The sequence below is a fragment of the Agelaius tricolor genome, unplaced genomic scaffold, assembly GCF_023055355.1.
Source record: "Agelaius tricolor isolate 1412-34295 unplaced genomic scaffold, bAgeTri1.0.p SCAF_1, whole genome shotgun sequence".
In the NCBI taxonomy this organism is placed as follows: Eukaryota; Metazoa; Chordata; class Aves; order Passeriformes; family Icteridae; genus Agelaius; species Agelaius tricolor.
In genome coordinates this window covers 93,010,463-93,016,462 of record NW_027269261.1, presented here as the reverse complement: position 1 = coordinate 93,016,462, position 6,000 = coordinate 93,010,463, and positions in this window count along the sequence as shown.

Genomic DNA, 6,000 nt, shown 5'->3' with positions numbered 1-6,000 from the left:
TAAAATGCTAAACAACCAAAATTTTAGGCAGTCTCTGACAGTAATAAGGACCAACATGGAAGACTAGGGATGACTGGTTTTTTCCTGCTGTGCAAATATTACTTTTCTTGTTTAAAAGTCAAAAAACAATAGCCAGATATGGTTGCTGGATATTTAATAGACAATCATTACTCTTCTTCAGAAAAGAACCCCAACATAATAAACAAACACATCTCAATAAGAAGTGTTTCACACCAAGGTCATTGCCTGATGTCCCAGACTCTCAGGCACCAAAGCCCACTGCCACCAGCAGACCTGGGAGGGCAGAGCAAACAGAGCTTTTGCACCACAATAAAAGCTGATGACTGAACAAAAAGGATGTGTGATTTTTCAAAGGCCAGATGAAGTGTTTTATGCAGATGACAACTCTGACCTGGACCTCTACCCTCTAAATTGTTTGACTTGTGTTTTCAAAGTATGCACCTAGATGAGACGGATACAACAGGTGAGTTTACTTAAATAAATACCCACAAGCATTTCTGAAATTACTAACTTTTGAAAAATCCAAAGAAAATCTAGTTCTTCAAAAGTTATGTTCTCTACTCACAGTTTCACTAAGTCTCTTCAGCCAGCAATCATGGACACAAACAAACTCTTGCTCTCTGCAGGCAACTTGCAGTGAGTCCTGATGGGGTTTTTTGTTACCAAAAGCATTTTTGGCACAATGGGTAAAGTTTTTCAAGCATCAAGATGGGGCACTTGTTGTGTGCAGGTTAAACACTTGGAGTGTTCAGAGGGTTTTGTGCTGAATGTGGGCTGAAATGGTGATGCAGAATCCTCTAGCCATGCACATGTACTGTACAGCAGCACCCTGGCCCAGACACCATCCCAGCTGCACTTGATAGCTCAAAGTCTGTCATGGTTCTGACTGCTCTGAAAAGCAGCTCAGCTGCTCTTCCTTTGCCATGCAACCTTTTGAAGTTTAGAAACTAAAACAAAATAATAAACAAATAAAAAGAAAAAAGTAATTGTTTATCTCAGAGTAACTGAGACTCTAAGATGAGGTGTTAACTTAGACTCTACCTTATTCAGTTCTGGTAAAGAAGATTAGGCTGCTTTTGCACTGCCCAAAGGAGTGTCCTGCCCTATAAGAACACCTGACCTACTCCTATTCCTTGTGGAGTCAAGGAGCCCAGAAGCACGAGGATTTAAAACCAGCAAAAAGAGTTACTAATCCACCCAAACAAAGCTGCTGAGAAAGCCTGCTCGCTGTAGGTTGAGCAGCCCTCCTGTATTCATTCCTTCAGCAGTTACCCACATGGATCCCACCTACCAGCTCTTGTAACACCTAATTAACACTTGCAGGACTCCTTAAACATGATCTTCTGAAATGGGCACCCAATCCACAGGGAACACCAGGCCATGTGGGAAGCATTCAAAATATGGATCAAGACCCACACAAGTGCTTTAGAAATTTCAGAAATTCAGTTGTTTTTCAAACCAATCAACTGATGCTCTAGAAAGGATGCATTTTTAATGTGTTTGCTTTGCCTGATGATTTCAATTTGCTACGATGTTCAGAAAATCTAGAAAACATCCGTTTCAGAGCCATCCAACTTCCAAAATGGAGCTTCTCCTCATCTTTAATTTGATGTCTTCCTGTGCCATGGCCTCTCACTGCTGGTATGTCTTCAGATGGAAAGGTTTTAGGTCTTGGGTGCTGACAGGAAGACTGGGTGGTTGAAGAAAGCCTATCCCCTTATTTGAAAAACATTTTAAATAACTTCCCTTTTACTAAAGATATTACTTAACATATAGACCTAGGTCTAAATTTAAAAGATATAATATGTAGAATATTGAAATAATTTTTACAACATCATGATCAGAAGAAAGTTCGGATAAATGAGAAGAAATGTACTAATTAGTGAACACAAATGAGCTGTACAAACTAAGAGATGCTGCATACCACAGTTGCACTGAATGGCAATGTGATCTAATTTAAGAATAAAACCAGCATGAGTCTTCCAGGTTTGAGGTCCCAGGTGAGAGTTTGAATATCTTCTATGACAAATAGCCTGTAACAGCTCCAGTAATTATGTTTAAATAATTTTCCAACAACGAGCTTGAGGGTTTAAAATGTTCTCTATTTTACTGCACAGACTTGCTAAACATGTTAAGGAATACAGAGGTAGATAAAAATGAGGACAAATTTAAAACAATAACAGTGAATAAATAGGAACTACTTACTAAAACAAAATATATCCAAATTACAGAAAGATTCCAATAAATCAAACCATATACTCCTTGAAAGAGAATTTTACTGTCTCAATGGTGCTAACCTTTCAATGCCCAGTTAGCCATTACTTCATCAAAATCTCAAGTAGGAGAATTACTGGTGTGCTCAGGCTGCCTTTAGATTTCCTAGTATTTTCTCATTAATGTTAATATGCCATTAGAACATTGTGCACTTGAATTAGTGACTCATGATATTAGACATAGCCCTAAGGCAATCAAGAGTCACAAATATCTCATAGCACACTTCAGTAGCAGTGCTCTGTAAAATATCCTTTGCATCTGAAATTCATCACTTCCTCAGCAATCTCATAAAAATGGTAACTTTTAGAGATGCCTGCAGCAATGCAGGCAGAACACAAGCCCTTCTTCCACAAGTTACTTCCCAGTGCTGTTATCAACATTCAGTGGTGGAGCTGGCTGGTAGGGAGCAAAGCTCTGACAACTTGTCATGTTGCATCAGTCACTGCTGATACAAACCGGTGAATAACGTAGGATACAGACAGAACTTCTGCAGAGAATGGCAAAACATCAAAATGACAGCAAGGTCATTACTGAGTGATACTCATTTTATAGTGTGTTTTACTTAATAACACTGACAGCAGGTAGTTATTTTAAATGCAATAAAATTAACTGTTTCTTGGTGTCAGCTGAAAATGAGACCTTGTAGGAATCTGGGCTTATAAAAAAGGAACCAAACAACCAAGTTTAAGACACCTTCGATGGAAGATGCAAAATTAAAAAATTCCTTTGATGGAGGGAGAAGAATGTAGAGATATCTCCAGTTCCACATGACACTAACAAGTACTGAGCACTTCAGTCAGTGTGGAAAGGAGATTAGAAAATGTTATCTACACATCTGCCAGCTGCACACCTTTCCCCAGGCTCTACTAGTTTTTGTTTATATAGAAATATTCTTTTTCCTTCAGTGCTGATTACATTAGTGTTATTAACAGTAGTGTTGATCTGTAATCATTGCACTCATTCACCCAACTGCAAAGCACCAACTTCCTGTACACACAGACATTTCCCCACACAACACTAAATCTGATAAGGAAATAAAGGAGATCCTTAAATCACCTGTGCCTTAGGAAGAGTTCAAAGTAGTCTAGAAGCCATGAAATGTGCAGGAAAAATTAAAGAACAGATTAATAACTCTAATTACAAAATGGTGATTATCCTTAAATGTTTCAATCTGAATGGGTAATTAACTGAGATAATGGTTGCAAATACACATTCTGAAGTGTTCTTACCTTTCATGTTTAAGTAAGGCTAATATCCTTAAGGAGGAAATGTCCTCAAAGCATGCTTACTGTATTAACCCAGTCTTCCCCACACAATGTGAAGTTCTTCTGGCTTAACTCTTCGAGCAATAGATTCCTTACAGCAATTTTGTTTGCTGGTTTTCTGCGGCATGAGCTTCAGCAAGATTAATCTGACTTCAAAGCAGTCAATGCTCTCTCAGTACTCATTTGCATCGAGTTTTGTAGTGAAGAAATAAAGTTATGCTGCATAGCTTACTTGAACATTAGTCTTCCATCAGCCATTTGACAAAACACTAAAAATAAACTCTGGTTAAGAAATAAAAAAAAAAAAAAACAACAACAACAAACAAACAGTTCATGAGCACAACTGCGTTAGGTGGGCATGACCCAATTTTTGGATTTTTTCCCAAATGCACATGCTAATAAAGACCAACAAAATTTACTTAGAGGGTATTGCCTTTTTTATGTTAGTAGGATAGCTAGACTGGAAACTGCACATCACATCTCAGCAGCCCAGAGGAACTAACCCTGCCTTCAGACCTGCCCCTTATCCACGGGATATTTTCTTATTCTCTTACTTTCCTATTCAGAATTACAGCTTTGTTTAAGTCAATATGGCATGAAACATTCCAGAAATTTGACTGGATCTTCAGACCTGAACTTGGTTACTCCTACTCACAGCTACTGATGAGGGCACTAGGTACATCCTAGGTTACCTGAGATGTACCAAAGACAAATCCATTCTTACCTGGAAACTTTCCCACCCACTCCACCCTTCTGAGAAACAGAGTCATCAGCAGGCACAGAGAGGTTGCTGCCCACCTTGAGTTCACAGCTGGGGACTAATTGGCATAAACATGTTGTCACTCCCTTTGGCAGTAAAAGCAAAGCAAGAGCATTCCTCCCCCAGACACTCGGGCTGCTCCATATGCTCTTTATGGCAAGCTGAGTGGCTGCAAACCCCAGCTACACACCAGCCAGAGAGGAGCTGAGCAGGAAAGAGTCATAACAAGCTTTGGCTTCCAGCTGCTCCCCTACAGGCTGACATTTCTTAAGTAGGTGTACATTTTGTAAAGTAACACCCTGAGGCACTCAGAGGAGCAGGAGGTTGTTTTCCAGAGCAGCCACCATCAGTCCCCGTACGCAGCACAAAATTGCTGTGAGCCTCACTGTTTCACATGACTGCCTCAGACTTGGTAAAAACTCTTTGGTTATATTAACATGAAGATATTAAACATACTTGCTGGGACTGGAGGTGTGAGATATGAGACACAGCAAGCAGAAAGGAGGGACCTTTATAAATTATGTTGTTTTTTGTCTCTAAAACACATTTCTGGAAGCACAACAAGGAAGAAATAGTTACTGTAATGGTGAGATGACAAGAAATTGTAAGAGAAAAGGCATCACATAGGAAGGTGACAAGGAAAAAAGATATAGCAGGAAGAAAAATGAGGAAATACAGCAAGAACTCAGACTGGAAGCAATGGCCAGAAATTTTGATTCCAGAGGAAATGTTCAGGCTAGAGCAGAAATAGGTTTGAAATGTATTTAGGATGTGTTCACCCACAAAGATCAAGACCACTTTGCCAGCTTTCTTTCCAACAGTTCCTAATGCGAGTACACAGAGCCTTATCCCTGCACAAGGCTTCTACAGCCACCCACATCTTAACACTAGACTGTCTGAGTCCTTTCCTTTGATGACTTAGAGGGTATGCCCATGAATTAAGGCTGCACCTTTTACCACTGGTCAGGTGTTAACTGGGTTGGTGGCTTTTGAGGGGTGTGTGTGTGTGTGTGTGTGTGTGTGTGTGTGTGTGTGTGAAATGGGGAGGGATAATGAGGAAAAGTACAGCCACAGGGTCTTGCTCTGGGCTGCCTTGTCTGAGCCAGTTTCTATTGCAGTTTCCAGACCAAGAACTCACTGTTCGTTCGTGGTCTGTGGAAACCTAACTTGTGAAAGGTTTTTTGGCTCTCCTCCTCATTTCCACTAGCTAAATTGCCATAAAAAGCAGTCATGTTATGCAGGGATTTTCCCCTTTGCCATTTCTGAGATGTCTAACCTTCTTGTTTTTCACATTTCTGCCCTGTGTCAGCAAGTGGTGTGGCTTCGGGAAACAATCTGTGTAGTCATGATTAGCAGAGAAAAAGTCCTGTGAAGCTGTGAACTGTGAAGCCAAGAAGGAAGTGTGATCCACTGCTGCTTTGAAAAAGTCCAAGAGAAAGAGGAATTAAAAGAAAATTCTGATTTCTCAGCTCTACTGGAATGTGTCAGTGGTGCTGGCACAGAGAGATTCAAACTCTTCAGAGATCGCTGCTCTGGCCCCAGACTCAAAATCTTCTTTACCTCCAAATTCACAACTGAGCCTCACTGGTAGAGGCTCCTGATTCAGAGGTCCACTAAATCTCCTATCAAGAACAGGAGGCACAAAAACTATGACTGGATACCAGGGAAAACCACACCTTG